This window comes from Lucilia sericata, unplaced genomic scaffold (assembly GCF_015586225.1).
Source record: "Lucilia sericata isolate MDLA Ls3-8-SP2 unplaced genomic scaffold, ASM1558622v1 Contig000156F_arrow, whole genome shotgun sequence".
Lineage (NCBI taxonomy): Eukaryota > Metazoa > Arthropoda > Insecta > Diptera > Calliphoridae > Lucilia > Lucilia sericata.
Genome location: NW_023994186.1, coordinates 152,626 through 173,093, shown reverse-complemented (window position 1 = coordinate 173,093; position 20,468 = coordinate 152,626). Strand labels below are relative to the sequence as shown.

The 20,468-nt window shown below is 25.1% G+C and overlaps 1 protein-coding gene across 1 annotated transcript in view; it reads right to left on the bottom strand.

Annotated features, from left to right (window-relative positions):
- Nucleotides 1–19,885, bottom strand: part of LOC119601322 — a 71,773-nt gene extending 51,888 nt beyond the window's left edge. The window contains exon 1 of the mRNA XM_037952167.1: nucleotides 18,956–19,885. The gene's annotated coding sequence lies outside the window, so the exon portion shown is untranslated. The remainder of the gene's footprint in view (nucleotides 1–18,955) is intronic.
- Nucleotides 19,886–20,468: the final 583 nt, after the last annotated feature.

The following is a 20,468-nucleotide window of genomic DNA, read 5'->3' as shown; positions in this document are numbered from 1 at the left end:
ATAAAAAGAGGATGTTTAAAGCTTTCACAGGAGAAATTTTTATTAGCAAAAAAAAACTGCCAGGAAAATCTATTTGCCAAGCAACAATATATTACGATATTTTATCTATTATTAAATCTTAAAAAATAGGAAAAAATCTAGTAATATTAGCATAAGGTTTTTTTCTTATTATTTTTATTTGTATGTTAACTGAAATCTTAAAATGTCACTGCTATGGAAAAAAAAATAAACATAACAGACAAAGAAAATTTTTCTTGAAAATTTTCTTGGCTGCTAAGATATTTACTGAAGCAAAAAATTACTAAGCAAGTGAAAAAAAAGCAAAAAAAAGACATAGTTGTATAAAATATGCAAAATTTTATTTAAATTAATTTTCAAGTGCAGTCTTTATGTTATAAACAATTTTGAATAAATAAAATTCCTTTTAATTTCCACAATTTAGAAAGAAAGTTTCAAACGAACAACAACTACAGCAGCAACAAAACCTTAACAAGAAATGTTAAATATTTATCTCATATACCAGCTTGTAGCTTATTTATTTTTGGCCAAAAAAGCAATAGAAATTTTTTAAACCAAACTTAAACAAAATAAACCATAAGACATCCTTGTGTTGCATGGCCATGCATGTTCCAGGCAAAGTTGAAAAACTGCTACAACTATATGAACAACAACAAAAAGTTGTTTGAAATGTTGCATACATTGAGATATTTGATTGTTAATGTATTTTACGAAAACTACACATACTACGGGCCAAGGCAGTAAGTTTAATAGAAATCATGGTTTTGGCTATGCACAGACACTTTGTTTAAAAAGTTGTGCAAAGTTTATTATAGCATTTCCAATACGATTTCTGGAATACAATGAGACTTCAGATTATATAGTTAAAAGCATTTTCGATGCAAAAGCTTTTGATTTTTATGTAAAAAGCTTCCTTAAAAGTTTTATTAGTTTAATTTTTACCTAAAAGCTTAATTTTCCTAGATTTATACTTTTGGCTAAAAAAAAAGATTTTTGTTTAAACAAAAGCTTTTTTAATAATTTTGTTACAAAAAGCATTTTTTGTTTGTTTTCTGAAAAGCTTTTTGCGAGATTCAATAAGATTTCAATTATTCGTTATTATAGTAGTTCAAAGATTCATTTTAGAAGAAAGCTTTCCAGATTTATACTAAAAAGAGCTTTTTAGCTAAAAAGTTTTTTATTCAAAAAAATTATTTGAAAAGCTTTTAGCATTTTACTTAATTTTCAGCAAAAAAGCTTTTTATTTAGTTTTCGTAAGAACTTTTTAAATAAAAGCTTTTATTGAAAAAGCTTCTGTATATGTATAAAACCTTATTAAATAAATTTAGACAGAAGAGTTCAGTTTTAATTTGTTATATTAAAAGCTTCTTGTTATATTAAAAGCTTTTTAATTTGAAATTTTTTTGAAAAATAAAAAATCTTCTATTTGTTATCTGAAAAGTTTTTTGCGACACTCAATAAGATTTCAAAAATTCATTATTATAGTTCAAGGATTCATTTTAAGTAGAAAGCTTTTCATATTTATACTGAAAAGAGCTTTTTAGTTAAAAAGTTTTTTTATTTACAAAACGTATTTGAAAAGCTTTTAGCATTTTACATAATTTTCTGCAGAAAAGCTTTTTAATTTAGTTTCTTAAGAACTTTTCAAATAAAAGCTTTAATTGAAAAAGCTTCTGTATATGTATAAAACCTTATTAAATAAATTTAGACAGAAAAGTTAATTATTAATATATCAGCTTAAAATCTTTTTATATTGAACGATTTTTTGAAACCTTTTTTAATTGAAAACTTTTAATTTGAAATTTTTTGGAAAAAATAAAAAATCTTGTGTTTGTTGTCTGAAAAGCTTTTAGCGACACTCAACTTTTCAATAAAGGCTTTATTAAAAAAAAAATTAAGCACAAAAGTTTATTTTGAAATTATTATCTAAAAAGCTTTTTGAAGGATTTTCAAATAAAAGCTTTATCTTTTTTCATAGAAATAGACATTTAAGACGAAAACTGTTCTTAGCAAGAAGTTCTTTTGATACTTTCTGAAAAGCTCATAATTTAAGGAAGCTCTTAAATGTATATAAACTTTCGTGCTTTTAGTCTGTTCACTAAAGTTTTGTTTTCTTTTAAAAGCTTTTCTTCGTAGTAAAGATTTATAAACGATTTTTGAAAAACCTTTTTAATTAAAAACTTTTAATTCGAAAAATTTTGGAAAAATAAAAAAACTTATTTTTAAAAAACTATTGAAATAAATAATTTAAGCTTTTTGATAAAATTATTTTTAATGTATGTAAAGCTTCTTCGCCCAAATGCTCTATTATTACAGAAAGCTTCGTATTGTCTAGAAGCTTACCGCATTAAAAGCTTTATGACAAAAATACAATTTTTAAATAGAAATTTTGAAAATTTAAAATTTTTCAAAGCACCATTGCAAATGGTGTAATGTATGTATATTTTTGCAGTGGAGGTGTATGAAAAATGTCTATAAATTCTTTTAATTTATTTATTATTTTTTATTTTATTTGCTTTTTATAAAAAGAAAAACTAATTTGAGGTCATTTGTGTTTTCCTCTTTAACTTGTTTTTTTATATAAAACAAATAAAATAGAAAAAAAAACTTTATTCAAAATGTATTAATTTATTTATTAAACATAAGAGGTGGTCTTTTCTATAAAAAACCCCCCATAACAGCTGTATGTACACAATCAAAGTGTGATCATCATCATTAAATTTATCATTTAGTTGGCAAAAGATGTTTGTTTTTTGCAGACATGGTTGGTTATCTTTGTTATAATGTTAAATTAACAAAACACCAGGTGTTAGTTAGGCTTCTTTTGAATTTTTTTTATTGGAATGTCTTTATGTGTAGATTTTTTGCTTTTATTGTAAATGTTTTCAATTTGATTGATAATTTACATGTCGCTAGAAAAACGTTTGAGAAAGTTTTGCTTTTGTTCTTCATTTTTTTGGGGGGAAAATTTTAAATACAAAATCAAAATATTATATAAACGTTTGTGTCTTAAGTCTTTTGTTTGTTTTAAATAATCATGGCTAACGAGCTGCTGAGTTAGTGTTATATATCTGTTTAGACAATATGTTTATTGTAGTTTTTATTTTAATTCTTTTTTATTGTTTATTAAATAACTTGAAGAAAGTTGTTGCTTTAAGTCATTTGTAGTTTTTATATTTCCTATTAATAAAAAGTGTGAAACTAATAAGTTGGAATTTTTATTTCCACACATTTTTTCTGTAAAACAATCATTTAATCAAGTAATTGTTTTTAAATGTTTCTTTTTTATGGCTTTTGTTTGGAATGTGTCTTCAATAAATTTTAGCTTGTTTCGAAATTAAAATTTAATAGACAAAATAAATTTGAAAAAAATGAATAAATTTGTTATTTTGCGTAATTAAAAGTCTAATTAAGGAAATTAGTTTTGCAACTTTTATTGATGAAACTAAAGATTGGTGAAATTTTCATAAGAAAGATACTAACTTTCAAGTAATGTGTAAAAGAATCTAAAGGGTCTTTGTAGTTTATGATAGAAAAGCTATAAAGTTTAGGTTTCTTAGAAAAAAATCAAATTCGAACTTATTGAAACAAACTTTCTTCAACAAAACTTTTTAAATTTATCTATTTCCACTAAAAGTCCTATTCGTATTGTAAAGCTTTTTTATGATTATAAATTTTTTATTTCATCAAAAAGCTTTTCTCTGAAAAACCATTTTACGGAAAGTATTTTTTAAAGAATTTTTGCCTTAAAAGTTATCTTAAGATCTTTTCTCATAAAAGCTTTCCGGAAGATCTTATCTCTTAAAAGCTTTCCAGAAGCTTTTTTGACGATTATAAAGTTTATCAAGCAAATTAATTTTTTAGTTTAAATTGACAAAACTTGTTAAAAAAAGCACAAAAAGCTTATGCAAATAACATATTTTTTGAACTGGCCATTTACATAAAAGCTTTCTTGTAAAATTACTATATAAAAAGCATTTATGTTTACTTTATTTCATCAAAAAGCTTTTCTCTAAAAAACATTTTACGAAAAGTAGTTGTTAAAGATTTTTAACCTTAAAAGTTATCTTGAAAAGCTTTTTTCTTATAGAGCTTTACAAGAGGCTTTGTATTTAAAGCTTTTTAGAAGAACTTTTGACTTAAACATTTTCAAGAAGAGCTTTTGTATTAAAACTTTTCAAGAAAAGCTTTTACATTAAAACTTTTCTAGAAAAGCTTCTCTCTTAAAAGCTTTTCAGAAGATCTTATTATATATTATTATTTCCACTAAAAATACTATTCGTAATGCAAAGCTTTTTTATTATTATAAAGTTTATCAAGCACATTAATTTTTTAGTTTAGAAAAGCTTTCTCCTTAAAGCTTTTTTAAGAGCTTTATAAGAGGAATTGTATTTAAAGCTTTATAGAAGAGCTTTTGCCTTTAACAATTACAAGAAGAGCTTTTGTATTAATTGTTTTTAGAAAAGCTTTTCTCTTAAAAGCTTTTCATAAGATCTTTTCCTTTAAAAGCTTTCCGAAAGATGTTTCGCCTTAAGAGATTTTCTTAGAAAAAGTTTTTAAAGAAAAGCTTTTAACTAATAAGCATTTTTGACTAACATTTATTATTGAATGGATTTATGCAAAAAAAGCTTTTTCCTTGAAAGTTTTTTTACAAGTTTTTTTCTTAAAACTATTTTTAAAAAACCATTATTTTGTTTTTGAAGCACTTTTACACAAAAGCTTTTGTCCTAAATGCAATTTCATCTTCTTGAAATCCTTTCCACAGAAGTACATTTTTAATTTTTTTACAGCTTACAAAGTTTTCATAAAAAAAACTTTAGAGCTTTTCCTAAGCCAGACGTTAAGCTTAAATACTATATTATTTACTTACTCACTAGGTTGTTGTTATAATTTTAATGACAATTTATTGTTAAACTCACCTAAAAAGAGAAAATAGAAAATTTATTTAAAAAACTATTTATAGTAATTTATAGTATAGCAATATAATATATTGCTTAAAAGCTTTTCTTATAATGAAAATGGCATTTAGATTTTACAATGTTTTACCACAAACTTAATTATCCTCAATATTTTGTCAACATTAAAGCTTAAATTCTTTAAGTTTAGTTAAACTTTCAAATCATCTTTTATGTTTAAATTCATAAAATCAGATTAATAAACTAAGATTTCTGTGTTGAAGTGATAGTTTCAAATTGAAGACTAATTGACACCAATAAAAAATTAAAAAAAAAATTGTTAACAAATCTATACAATATTAATGTTAGACTAAGCTTTTTCTTTATTTTTACTACTGCTTTAGAGTAATATTTCGCTTAATTAGTTTTAACAGTAGCTTGCTAGATCTTAAAAGATAATAAAGAAAGATTCACTCTAGAGTTTTTTTTTTCCAACAGCTTCAATTTCTCTCTATAACAAATTCTGCAGTTTGTAGCAGTAGCCAAAGATACTATTTTAACTTTATATCAGTTTTATTGCAAATTGATGTTCGATATGGTCATAAAACTAAAAACAGCAAAAATCGTATGTTTACAAATGAAATTTTAAGAAAAAATCTACAAAAAAACTTAATTTTTAAAAAATAATAATAAGAAAATGTTTTAACATAAAATAACCAACTGTGAATATTTTGAGCAAAAAAAAAAAAAGTAAAACTTTTTTTAAAGTAAGACTGATACACACTCTTGCTCTTAAACTATTTAACGTGCTGCTGATTATCTTGATTTTAAACAACATCATGATATTGTTGATTTAGTATTGTTATTATCATCATATTTTTTTTATTTGAAATTTTATGACCATATAATTGTTTGTGTGTTTAACTTTTGTGTAGCATAATTTGTTACTGTTTTTAGAGTTTAACTTAACTGTTGTTTATTTATATATTTTTATTTTTATTTTTTTATAAACATTATCCACTGCCCACTAAATTTTGTTTTTGTATAGTTTGTTTTATTGTTATTTAAACAATTTTTTTATTTCAAATCAGTTTTTTGTGCGTTTTTGATCTTTTAACCTATATTTTTGAGGTTTTTTTTTAGTTTAAGCGTATTTGTATCATAATTTTATGACCATAATTATAGAGAGTTTTTTTCCTACTATTGGGTAAAATGAAATAGAGATTAAATGTTTAATGGAATTAAGCATTTTTGTATTATAATTGCTGCTACATATTATGGTTTTTGGGTTAGATTTTATAAGATACACTATTTCCTTTTTAGAGGAATTAAGGTTGAAATTTGAGTTTGTTTTAGAAATTAGATTTATAGAAGTTTCTTTAGAATTTGTAGTAAATATTTTTAGATGTTATTGGAGAATTAACGATTAAAAAAGCTCTGAAGACAAAAAATGTTTATAAAAAACCTAACCACTGATGAATCGAGAGAATAGCCAACTCCAGATACATATAAACAGAGAACATAAAGCATGAATGATCGTCCCAATACAGATGTAGTGACAACCTTGTGACTTGTAGAAGTCTGCTATAGATATGAACAAAGAATGAACGATGGAAGGAGGACTCCATATAAAGTATAATCTGGTATACTAATGGATTTGGTCCTATGACAAACTGAAGACTTACGAAACAAGGACTTTTGGTAGTGCTTTCGAAAAACAAAAAAAAACTTTAGTTTTAAACTAAAACAAATTCAAAAGTTTGTGTTCTAAGTCTTTTGTTTTTCCTGAAACTTGTTTCAACATTTTAAACAAATTTCATTTAAAAAGAAAACTCCTGTTACTAAAAGGCTTTCTGAGGAATAGTTTTATATTTTTACAGAAAAGCTTTTAATGTGCTTTTGGCAGTAAAGCTTTTGACAGCAAAGCTTTTTTGTTAAGAGCTTTTAAGGAAAACCTTTTATAAGGAGCAAATTTTAAAAATTTTCTTCATTTTAGAGAAAACTCTTTTTTTTACATAAAAGCTTTTAATAAGCTTTTTGTAGTAAAGCTTTTAATAAGCTTTTTGTAGTAAAGCTTTTAATAAGCTTTTTTTATTAAGAGTTTTTTAATGAAAGCTTTTTTCTCTTTTATAAACTATGAAAAATTCTGCCAAGTTTCTTTAAAATTTTAATTGATAACACTTTTCTTGACTTAGAAATTCTCCTCAAACTTTCTTTAATATCTTTAATTTTCCAAATATTTGACCAAATTACTTTTAAACACCCATTACAATTTTTTAGACCATAGACTAAAGAAAGAAAGAATAAAAAAAACCTGCACAAATGGTGTATTTAAGTTTAAGAACAATTATGAAAAACACAAAACAATACAATTTGTGTAGGAAAGAAAAATTCTTCATTTGTTGTTGTTGTTGTAGTTGTAATTTTTCTCCTAACATTAGCCAACTGACCTAATTCTTTTTTTCATTCATTTATTCATTCAGAATATCTAAACAAAAACACCGCTAGTTTTTCTTTAAATATTTGTTTTATCTTTTAAAATTGTATTACAATCCCAAAGATGTTTGTCTAAGCGCTTGATGTTGTTGCTGCTGTTGCTGATGATGATGACTTTTTTTTCATTGAAGTTTTCAGGTTTTAAACTACAACTGATGAGGTTTAAACTAAATGAAAAAAAAAAACAACAACTTTAGAAGATTAGATGAGTCTTTACAACAATAACAACAACTAGAAAAAAGTAGTAAGATTAGCATTTAAGTTAATTGTTGTCGGTGTATGTTTTTGTTGCTGTTGTTTTTTTATTGTCTTTAAAGTTGATGATTTTTTTCTTTTATTATTTGTTTGTTCTTTAAGTTGTTTGACAGAACAATGTAATTATGGTAAGCGCCAGCATTTTTTTCGTAAAAAAAAGTTTGAAATGAAGGTGCACTATTATTGTCTATGGGTTTTATTTGATTTGGTATTTTTTTTTGTATTAGGGCTTAGCAACAACAATAGCCTTTGGTAACAGGGTTTAGCAAACTGAAAGTGTAGAGCAAATAGTTTAAAGATAATAATTTTTTTAAAAGATTAACTTAATCCTAGAAAATCTTTTAACAATTTTAAAGCATAAAGAATCTTTGTTATAAAATTGAAAGGTTTTGTTAACGTAGGTGTCTTTAGTTTAGTTTACTCAAATGAAAAGCTAAATTCCTTTTTATACTGAACATTTTTCTATAAAGTTTAAATTCCTCATTTCAAATTAATTTTATTAAAGTTTGTGTCTTAAGTCTTTTGATTTTAAAGCTTAATTTTAGTAAATATTCAATTGTTTTTTATTTACGAAGCTAATTTGCCAAAATCTGGTTTTCCAAATTTTTAGCATTTAATAAAATTCTTATAGAAAGCTTTACGATAAATTATTATATTTAAGTCTTTTGTACAATTGAAAAAAAAAATTTTTTTCTATGACAAACTGAAGATTTAAGAAACAAGCACTATTTGTAGTTCTTTCGAAAAGCTAAAAAACTTTAGTTTTAAATTAAATTTAAAAGTTTGTGTTTGTCTTTTGTTTTTCCTTAAACTTGCTTCAAAATTTGAAAAAATAAATTTAAAAGAAAACTCTTGTTTCTAAAAGACTTTTTGCGGAGTAGTTTTCATTTTTACAGAAAAGCTTTTAAAGAGCTTTTGGTAGTAAAGCTTTTTTATTAAGAGCTTTTAAGGAAAAGCTTTTGTAATGAGAAAATTTTATACATTTTCTTCAGTTTAGAAAAAACACTTGCTTCCAAAAGGGCTTTCTACGGAATAGCTTTTTATTAAGAGCTTTTTTACAGAAAAGCTTTTAATAAACTTTTTGCAGTAAAGCTTCTTACAGTAAAGCTTTTTATTTAGAGCTTTTTATTAGGAGTAAGCTTTTTCTTTAAAGTAGTACTTATAAGAACATTAATTATTGTTTGATATTTGTGTCTGAAGACTTATGAAACAAACACTTTTTGTTGTGCTTTCGAAAAACAAAAAAACTTTAGTTTTAAATTAAATTAAAAGTTTGTCTTCTAAGTCTTTTGTTTCTCCTGCAACTTGTTTCAAAATTTAGAAAAAAATTAATTTAAAAAGAAAACTTATGTTTCTAAAAGGTTTTTTGCGGAATAGTTTTTTATTTTTACAAAAAAGCTTTTAATGAGCTTTTGGTACTAAAGCTTCTTACAGTAAAGCTTTTAGAAAAAACTCTTGTTTCCAAGAGGCTTTTTGCGGAATAGAAAAAGAACTTTTTTACAGAAAAGGTATTAATTAGGGATGCCAATCCCGAAATCCCGATCCCGAAAATCCCGGGATTTTTCGGGATTGGCAAATCCCGAATCCCGGGATTTGGAAAATAAATCCCGGGATTTTTTCGGGATTAGGATTTGTTTCAAAAAACTGTTTTTATTTTCTTTTTTTGAGCCATAATTTTCATTAACTTGAAAATTACGATCTTATTTTATTTTTGACTCATGCAAAACAAAATTCCGCAGAGCTAATTTTATACATATTTGAACCTTTTATTTTTTAAAGTGGTATGAGTCCATACACATAGCACATATAAATTTATTTATTCACTTCGTTTTTATACCTTACACCACTTTAGTGGGGAGGGTATATTGGGTTTGTGCTGATGTTTGTTACACACAATAATATTGGTCCTATACCTTAAAGTATACCAATCGGCTTAGAATCATTTTCTGAGTCTGAGTCGATTTAGCTATGTCCGTCCGTCTGTCCGTCCGTCCGTGTAAACCTTGTAATCAAACTACAGCAATTTTGAAGATAATTCAATGAAATTTTGCATGATCTTCTATTGTACTAGAGACGGATCCTATTGAAAATGGATAACATCGGTCCAATATTTGACCTAGCCCCCATACAACTGAACCCCCCAAATAGGGTTTTTAAGTTCATAATTATGTTCAATATACTCGTAACTCGACAAAAAGCTGCAAAACCAAGTTCTATACTAGCCTTCATGACCCTGATGTATTTTTTGATGATGCGGCCTCATTTGACCCTAGCCCCTATGCAAAGCCCCCTTCGAAATATGACTTAAATGTACACAATTTTATTCAACAAAAAATAGCTAAATTATATCTGAGGCAAGGTACAATTCAACTTAGATGCTTTGTGTAGGGTATTATATGGTAGGCTTCGCCCAACTATAACTTTTTACTTGTTAGCACATTGCAATGTTGGTCGTAGACCGACCCAAAAAGTATACACATTCTGTGTCTGTAAGCTGAAAACACGAGTTAGAAGACTCATTCTATTTGGGCTGCAAATTTGGACCAAAATTGACACAAAAAAACCTAATTGGACCTCCTCTGAAAATCACATTGATGCTGATATTAATATCAATACATTACAATATTTTGATGGTGGGTATTTAATTTCGGCACAATCGAATATAAACTTTATTTTTCAATACTAGAGGATTTTACATTTCTAACTTTCTACAAATCTGAATGATACCGGTAAAGGTAAATTACCTTGTTCTGAATGCACCTAAAATTTTAAATTAATACTACGAATATAATAATATGTTCCAAAACTAATATGTATTTTGAGTAAAATTCCAAATATTTTTCAAAGAATAGGTTCTAAATTGATGTTCGAATAATTGAATTGGTATCTGTTATAATTATTAGTTCACATGGAACAGTATGAGGTTTTAAAAAGTGCTTATGTCTAATTTCGGAACTTGATATTTATTTTTATTTAGGAAGTAAGTATGTATTTAAAAAGTTTCAGAAATTATGCAATTCTGAAAGTTTTTATTTAAAAATTGGAATTAATTGGATTGTTTTAATTTAAATATATCTTCTGTCTGTTAAATTTCCACAAAATTAAACAATTTTCTTTACAAATATGATGATTTAAAGATTTTCATATATAAAATAATTAAATTCATGTAATCCCGAAATCCCGTAAAATCCCGAAATACCGAAAAATCCCGGGATCCCGAAAAATCCCGGGATCCCGAAATATCCCGGGATCCCGGGATTGCAATTTTCAAAATCCCGAATCCCGGGATTTGTAAAAGCCAGTCCCGTTTGGCATCCCTAGTATTAATAGGCTTCTTGTAGTAAAGCTTCTTACAGTAAAGCTTTTTTAATAAGAGCTTTTTAATAAAGCTTTTTATTAAGAAAAAGCTTTTTCTTTAAATTAGTACTTATAAGAAAATAAATTATTGTTTGACATTTGTGTCTTAAATCTTTTGTTTTTCATACAAAATGTTAAGTTTTCCCTAATCTATATGGAAATTTTTGCTAACACTTTGATTAAAATTAAAAAAAAAAAAAACAAAAGACTTAAGACACTAGCATCAAAAAAACATTTATTTATTAAGATCTTAATAAATGTGATTTCTAACCGGACTTGATAAGACCAAAATGAAGATTTATTTTAAAGAATAACAGGAAGTTTTGTTAAAGTATAATTTTCTATAAAAGACTTAAAGTATTAACTAAAATAAAAGATTTAGGAAACAAACTCTAAACTATAGTTTGTCTACAATAAATGTTGAAATAGAAGTCTTTAATATCAAAGAATGTAGCTGAAAAAGTTTGTAAAAATATTAATTTTTATCTTTTAGAAACTGAAAACAAAATGACTATAGACACGATCAGTTTCTTTCTCCACAACTTTATTAACTAGCCACTCTCATTACCCCAGTGATTATTTTCATAAAACAAAACTTTCTTTAAGAAAATTTGCTTTAATTCATCAATTATTTCTTTTATTATTTATTTAACCGAACAAACTATGTCATTTGTATTGAGGTTTTCTATGTTTTCAACTTCATACTGTGATTTTCAACTAATAACAATAATAATGTTTGCCAAAAACAAAACCACAATTATTATTCTTATTATTGTAACTTATTAGAGTTATAGTTAGTACAGTAATGTTTAATAACCATTGATTAATAATACAAAAAGAACAATAATTACCGGTTATTATTAAAGCCTTTAGTACAAAAACAATGAAAGTATAACATTAGTAAAGAATTTAGAACAAAACAAAATTGCAAGTAGCTGAATTATTAGAAGATGTATACCCAACATTAAATTGTTGTACTGTTGTTTTACTTGAGGCCTTAAGCTAAGTTCTGTTAAGAAGGTTTTTTGTCTTATTTAGTGTCTTTAGCTTGAGGAGTTAAAATGTTGTTAGGCTAGGAAATGTGGTGACAAAAGTTTGTCTTTTAAATAGGTTTGTTGGCTATTAATTAAAGTCTTATTATGTTGAAATAGCTATAGGTTTAATAAAGGATTCTTTTGTTTCCTTATTAAGTTTGTGTCTTAAGTCTTTTGTTTTTTCTAAAATGTTAAGTTAATTATGTCATAATAACATTTCCGCTTAAATACTTGTTATTTTAAAAAGGTTTTATTAAACATTTGTTAAACAATTTGAACAAATTTATGCTGTAAATCTTTCATAAACATATTGTAGAAAGAAAGCTTTTATTTTTGTAATGATTAAGGTCACTATCTGCTGAAATGATAGTGTTAAGAGTTTGGTTAAATAAATCCTAGAATTTTTGAAATGATTTAAATATTCTTACTATTTCCTTTCGTTTGTTATACAAATATTTCCCTCCACTTGTTAAACTTAGTATTCATAAACTTCAATTAACTCTATAACGCCATGGGGCAAGTGTTTTTGTTAAATATTCACACCAAAATAACACCATGAGTTAATAGTGAACTTTAACTTTATACTTAAGTGAAAACAAAAGCAAATACTACTACAACTAACTAAAAAAATAGTTTTACTTTTCTTAAGTTCACAAAAACACAAACTCCAAAAACCAGTTAAAAACAGACCGAAAAGAAATTTCACTTGCTTTAAATGAAATCTTAACTAGTGTCAGTAAAAATAAAATTTAAATTATAGTTTAATGTTTAAAAGTTACATAAAGAAATGAGGTTTCTTTTTAAAACTGTCTACTATAAATAAAAATTTTAATTGCTTAAGCAACAGCTATTGGGTTTTAGTCTTTAAATAGCATACAGTTTTGACTTTAAGCTGTCTGCAACAAATTGTTACATATATTTTTTTTTTTCTAACAGCATTAGAAACATGTAAATTTTTGTAATTTAACATATTTTTATGATGATTCTGGAGTATAAATAAAAAGAAGGAATAGAACAAGTTAAAAAACATGACACATGTTAAATTTTCTACATTAAAAAATGACACAACATATTCTTAGCTGGAGCTTGAAGAGACGCAGGAGCTCAAGTGTAGCAGCAGAAAATACAGGCCCATTATTATTAGCCACTTGTCACAGAAGCCTTTTATAAGATTTAGCTATGACCAGTGGTAGAAAAAGGTATCACTAACATTGCAGCAAAAAAATGAAACGTTCACAACAACAACAACATTTCATATAATTTGCTACAATAAGCAATAGAAACAAAAAAAAATATTTGTATAAAGAAAAAACGTACAAACACACACACATACACTTTTTTTTAAATAAATAAGAGTTTTTATTAAAAGAAAACTGTGTAGAAAGAACGAAAGAAAAACTTAAAAGACATTTTACAGGAAGTGCTTGTGGCACGTGATTGTATGCTTGCCATATAATTTGATTTGACTTTCAGTAGACGAGACGAGATGTCTTACGACAACAACGTTCATCGAAAATGTTGTTGCTACAGCAATAGCTGTTGCTGCTATTATAGCAGTTATTGCTTTAGAACAGCAACAGATGCTGTTATTTATAGTGTTTACTTTAACAACAACAACAGCAACAAACAGTTGTAGTTTTAGACACATTCGTTAGTTGTTGTTAGTTATAAAGAAAAAGGTTTTTATAGATTTATATTCCTGCTGCTATTGCAGGGAGTTCTTATTGCTGTTGTTCACTTTAAGAGTAAAAGTCTTGGCCAGTTAAATGTTTTTTTTTAGTACCATTAAATTTTTCTATCTTGTTTATTCTTTTACTCTTTTGCTCATTTGAAAAGTTATTGAAGTGATAAGATTTATGTTGTTTTACAAATGGTAATAAAACCAAAAGAATTTTGAAAAAACACATACTTTTTTCTATATACAATTTGTCGTTGCAGATTTTACTTAGCCTGCTGTTGTGTTTTACAAGACTGTCATATATATGTATTTAAGTAGTTGTTTGATCTAAGTGTTGTTACATGTTTAAAAGAAAATTGCATTTAACAATAGATCTTGCTGGCTGTCTTGTTTGTTAAGTGTGTTTAAATGTTTCATTGTTATAAAATATTATTTATTATTATAAACTTAGAGGATTAGTCAATTGTTGAAAGTTATATAATGACAGGAACATGTGATCATAGAATTAAGTGTTATAATTTTATATTTTATGTTCTGAAGGTGAGATATTGTGGGAACTTGTTGTTAGGTTATAATTTATAAGTTAAAGTGTTGAAGTAGTATTTGAAATATTATTTCGTTTAAAAAATTTGATGGGAAAAATTTGCAAAATTTGAAATATTTTTAATTAAACTCAATAAATTCGATCTAGAACAAAGTAAAAAAAATTGCCAAATAAGATCCCAAATCCAGTTACGCATTTACAATTTTCATAAGATTTTACACAAAACCATTTGCCCAAATTAGGACAGACCTTTTGTTTTATTATATTTGTAACAAATCTTTAATTTTCTATTTAAACTTTTACAAAACTTTTGATTTCAATTTTTGTAAATTTTTCCTAACAAATTCGTATTTTTTCAAAATTTTTATTCTAAAATATTAAAAAGAGAAACTGTTTATACCATTTGTATCAGCTTTCCAGTTTTTTTTATAAAAATGGAAAACATTTTAGAAAAATTTTAAATTCAATATTTTTAACTCTTGTGTCTTAAGTCTTTTGTTTAACATAGAAAATTTTATAAAATTTGTAAATTTTTCGTAATTTAAATGAAAATTTTTAATAAAATTTTTATCAAAATCATTTTCTAACTCTTGTGTCTTAAGTCTTTTGTTTAATATACAAAATTTTAGAAAATTTGGAACTTTTAGTAATTTAAATGAAAATTTTTAATAAATTTTTTATCAAAATCCTTTTCTAACCCCTGTGTCTTAAGTCTTTTGATTTGCATAGAAAATTTTATAATTTTTGGAAATTTTTTAGTAAAGTTTTGATCAAAATCCTTTTCTAACTCTTGTGTCTTAAGTCTTTTGTTTAACATACAAAATTTAATAAAATTATAAATTTTCGTAATTTATATGAAATTTTTTTATAAAATTGTTATCAAAATCCTTTTCTAAATCTTGTGTCTTAAGTCTTTTGTTTTGCATAGAAAATCTTATAAAATTTGTAAATTTTTCATAATTTAAATTAAAATTTTTAATAAAGTTTTTATCAAAATCCTTTTCTTACTCTTGTGTCTTAAGTCTTTTGTTTAACATACCAAATTTTATAAAATTTGGAAAATTTTCATAATTTAAATTAAAATTTTTAATAAAGTTTTGATCAAAATCCTTTTCCAACTCATGTGTCTAAAGTCTTTTGTTTAACATAGAAAATTTTATAAAATTTGTAAATTTTTCGTAATTTAAATGAAAATTTTTAATAAAGTTGTGATCAAAATCCTTTTCTAACTCTTGTGTCTTAAGTCTTTTGTTTCACATAGAAAATTTTATAAAATTTGTAAATTTTTCATAATTTTAAGGAAAATTTGTAATAAAATTTAAAAAAACCCCCTTAATTTTCAATTTAAACTCTACTTTTTTATAAAAATAAGTTGAATTTTTTACAAAAATTATTGACTTAAGATGTTTTTAAGACTTGTGTCTTAAATCTTTTGTTTTTTTGGTAAAAAGTTTTAGAAAATATCAAAGTTTTTTTGTATTTTTTATGGAAATTTGTGTAAATTTTGTTTAAAATGTTTTTTATATCAATTAATTTTAAAATTTTTCTATTTTATTTTTAATTTTGAAAATTGTTAATTTATTTCTTTCTCTTTTTTTTTAGGAAATTATAGAAGAGTGAGTAGACGGATTTTTGTAATATTCTTAAAATTGTTTAACTTAAATAAAAATTTTAAACTTATTTCTTAAGAATTTTTATTGTCAATATTCAAAATAGATAAATTTATTTCACTAACTACTAATACGAACAATATTCCCGAAATATTCGCGATTTTTTTTAACAGAATAATTAGAAAATTTGTTCTTGGAATAATATGGTCCTATTCTTATAAATTTGGTACAGGGATTTACGTCCAATTCAGTTATTTATGCAGAATATCATCGTGATGTTAGGGTTTATAAGTGTATTTCGACCATAAAGTCATTTTCTGAAGGGGACTTTACAGGGGGATAGGGTAAAATGAAGACCGGTAATTACGAAAATCAGCAGTATTATTAAGACATATATAAAACTAAGTTTTGCCAATTTTTTAAACATATTTATGAGCAAAAAAGCCCTATTCGGGGGGTACGGGGGCTATACGGTAGACCGATTTCAATCATTCTTCGACCTTGGACCAAAAGAAGAGCATGTGCTAAATTTCATCAAAATATATTGAAAATTGCGACCTGTAGAGTGGACACGAGGTTTACATGGACACACAGACGGACAAACAGATGAACAGACAGACGGACAGACTGAAGGACGGACAGACGGACATAGCTAAATCGAGAAGGTGATTCTGAGCCGATAGTTATACTTTAAGGTGAGTGTAGGACCAATATTTTTGGGTATTATAAATATCAGCACAAACACATAATACCCTCCCAATTATGGTGGTGTAGGGTATAAAAAACGAGAAAACGTATTCATGGAATATTCTTGAAAATATTTTATACAAATACAAAGCGAAAACTTTTTATAAATAAAGTTTTTAGGAATATTTCAAACAGTAATAGAACAATAAAAAGAGTTTTTTTAAAAAACATAATGGGAAAATGATTTCTAGGAATAATCATGAATGGTTAATGACATTTTTAAAACTGTTTACAACTTTTTGAATTATTAAAAAAAAACTTTAGAAATGAAAGAAATCATAAAACAATTAGAAACATATTGTTGGAAATATATCATTACAAAATTTTCTGTTAGAATTTAATATTTGAAAGAGAACTCCCGGAATATTCCCGAACTGAATAAATTTCTCTTAAATTTTTCAAGGCATAAGTTTTTTCTAATTTGAAACAGTTTTAATTCGTATAATTATTGTTTTAATCTTATCCGATATTCTCGAATGTAAAAACGTTCAAACAAATCTATTAAAGTTTCTGTTAGAATTTAATTTTAGGAAGAGAATTCCCGGAATATTTCTGAATTTAATAAATTCCTCTAAAATTTTGAAAGTAATATGTTGTTTTTTTTTTGTAATTTGAAACAGTTTTAATTCTTATAATTAATGTTTTAATCTTATAAGAAAAGAATACTATAAAGAAAACTCCTGAAATATTCTCGAATGTAAAAATGTTCTAACAAATTGGTTAAAGTTTCTGTTAGAATTTAATTTTAGAAAGAGAATTCCCGGAATATTCCTGAATTTAATAAATTTCTCTCAAATTTTCAAAAGAATAAGTTTTTTGTAATTTAAAACAGTTTTAATTCATATAATTAATGTTTTAATCTTATAAGAAAATAATACTAGAAAGAAAATTCCTGAAATATTCTCGAATGTAAAAATGTAAAGAAAATTTTTTGTAATTTGGAAAATTAATTCTTAAAATATTCGGGTAAAATAATATGTATTTGAAATGTTCAAGCAATTAAAGGATAAAATATTCTGTGAACTTTAACAACAACAAATTGGTTAAAGTTTCTGTTAGAATTTAATTTTAGAAAGAGAATTCCCGGAATATTCCTGAATTTAATAAATTTCTCTCAAATTTTCAAAAGAATAAGTTTTTTGTAATTTAAAACAGTTTTAATTCATATAATTAATGTTTTAATCTTATAAGAAAATAATACTAGAAAGAAAATTCCTGAAATATTCTCGAATGTAAAAATGTAAAGAAAATTTTTTGTAATTTGGAAATTTAATTCTTAAAATATTCGGGTAAAATAATATGTATTTGAAATGTTCAAGCAATTAAAGGATAAAATATTCTGTGAACTTTAACAACAGTTTTTGCTAAAACTTACTCGATTTTTTGTCAAGTACACAGACTTAAAATGTAGATTTTATAAAGTAAACTATTATGACAAATTCAGTGAAATATATTTTATATTGTCTGTCAAATCATTATAAAGCTTTTGAACTGTTTAGGCGAAATTAAATTAGAATGTGGCAGAGATAAATTCCACTTTTAAAATATAATTAAAAAATGTAAAATTTTAAGCTTTGGTTATAACTGCTTTATAAGATACTTTTAAAAGTATAAACTTGTTTAAAAATTTTATTATTTTTTTTTTTTTTTTTTTTTTTTTTTGAAAATCGTTTTTTTTTTCAAAAATTCTCAAAAAACTTAAAAAGTTTTACAAAGTTTCACAACTGTTTTATGAAGAAAGAATTAGATTCTTTGAGAATATTTTATAACAAAAAATCTGAAAAAATTTATTAGAAAAACTAAAAAACTAATAAACTATTTCAAAGTAATAAACAGATTCACATTTCGTCCTTTTTATGAAAAATAAATAAGTTTTGATTTAAATATATTTTTCAAAAATTTAATTATTTGAATTATTTGAACACTTTATATTGTAAACTCATAAAAATTTTTAATTTTTGCCTTTCATTTTTTTCAAATTTTTTATAATTTATTTCCACTTTTTTTCAAAATTTTCTACAGCAAATCCAGGTCTGGTAAGATAAGTCAATATATTTTTATACAATTCTTTTTCAAAAGATTTATATTTCCATAAATAATACACAAATCTTTAAAAGATTTTCTTATAAACACAAATTATCCTTAAACAACAAATTATATTTGAATTACAAAACACTCATACGCCCTGTTAGTTATTTTCGTAAACTTTTTATAAATTTTCATTTTGAAGTTCCTGTTGCTTTAAGCTTAATAACATTAAATAGTTTATGTTTTTAAATTAAAATTTTTTTAAATTATTTAGTATTTTTCAAAACACTCACTTTTTTATAAATTTTTTTAAAAAATTTCCACTTTTTGTAAAATAATCCAGTTTATTGTTGTGGCTGTTATTGTTATTAAATCCTTTGCAGCACCATTGATCAGATTGAACAAATTTGTTAAAAATTATTTATTGCACTTTTTTTGTTAAATAATTTTATTTAATTGTTTGTTTCAAAAAAAACACTGCTTTTAATGCACTTGTTTTTTTCTCTTTAAATAAAATTAATTCTTTTTATTAAGAATTTTCGCACTTTGTATAAGAGGATATAAAATTCCTGGTTTGAATAATCCAAATATTTTAGCACTCAATTTTTTTGTTTCTAATATATAATGTTTTAGGGTCTCCTTTAAGTAAAAATTTTTTAGTTACAGTTTCTTTTTGGTTAGTTATTTCTTTTTTATTCAATTAATGGAAGGAAAGCGAACTTGACCGTAGGAAGGTGACCGTATAACTAAAGTATTCTTCAAGCTAATATGTAGTTATATAAGATCATATACTTTTACACTGGAGTTTTCAATAAATGGGGGAAAAAAGAAAGACTTTTTATTACGCTCGCTCGTTCGTGCGCTCGCCAAAGAAAAAAAAACGATCAAAACTCGGCTACGTTGCTCAATAGCTCGCTCGTTCAAGAGATTTTCTTTCTTCGTAAAATGACACTGAAGTCGTTGGCGTTGACGTCGCCGTTGTAACTGCGTTTGAAAAAAGTAGTGGTGCTAGAGTCAAGGTAAATTGAAGATGCCGCTATTGTTACAAATGTTTTTGTATTTTTGCCACTATTGTAAATTTAAAATGCTGCTTGCTGTTGCTGCTGCTTCGTTTTGGTTTAGTTTGTATTTTGTTTCAAACTCTGAGTTTAAACGAGTTGCTGTTGTTGCTTCTTGCAATGATGCGCGTTGTCTGTGCTATCACCTTGGCATTGGCAATGCTTATGAATGCCAAACATACATACTATGCTAACTGTTGGATACGTTCATAAAACACACACATACACACAGATGCACACACACTCAGAGCAGCAACATAAAAAATAAACAATACACGAAGAAAGTCAAGTAAGTAAAGTAACATCAAGCAAACAACTACCAACTATTACTACCACCACAAGTGTAACATTTTTAAGCTCAATATACAACAACTACAAACAGCAGCCAAACATACCAACAGCAACAACAACAAGAAAAAATAAAACTAAAACAACACAGAGTTCGTTTAGACTAAAAAGAATTTACAAACAATTGTTTATTGCTTGTAGCAGTTGTAAACCGAACCATCAACACCAATAGTACAGCAACAAAAACAACAACAACATCAGTAATATCAACAACAATAACAATACAAACAGCTAACTTAACAGTGCTCCATACCACCATTTGTCCGTCCGTCTATCTGTCCAACTGTCTTTCTTTTCATTCATTCATTTTAAAAATTTAAACAACAAAAAACCACTCAAGAGCGAGAGTTGTATTAGAACCAAAGAGTTTAATACTGAGAGTTAAAGAGAAAATAGTTTC